A 326-nucleotide genomic window follows, 5' to 3' on the forward strand; every position below is an offset into this window, starting at 1 on the left:
GCTCAGTGCACGCAAGGGGAAAAACCGGAGTGGGCGGGCACTAGGTAAAGCGCAATAATCCTTCCCTCTGACCTAGCGTTCGTGCGGAGATAGAAGCAATAGGCCTTGCAGCTGGAATGTGGCTTATCGCTGTTGGTCACATGATCTTTGCCGGGCAGCGGTGCAGCTTTAGCTGAGTCTCGGCTGCACTGGAGAGGGGGAGCTGGGCTGCTCTGCCTGCCCACAGCAGGAAGGGAGGGTTCCGCGGGTGGAACAGGGCCCATCGGCACTGCAGGGGCTCCCGACCCCTATGTCAGGGCACCAGAGGAAGGCATGGCCGCGGCGCA

Source organism: Corvus brachyrhynchos, unplaced genomic scaffold (genome assembly GCF_000691975.1).
Source record: "Corvus brachyrhynchos isolate BGI_N302 unplaced genomic scaffold, ASM69197v1 scaffold914, whole genome shotgun sequence".
In the NCBI taxonomy this organism is placed as follows: domain Eukaryota; kingdom Metazoa; phylum Chordata; class Aves; order Passeriformes; family Corvidae; genus Corvus; species Corvus brachyrhynchos.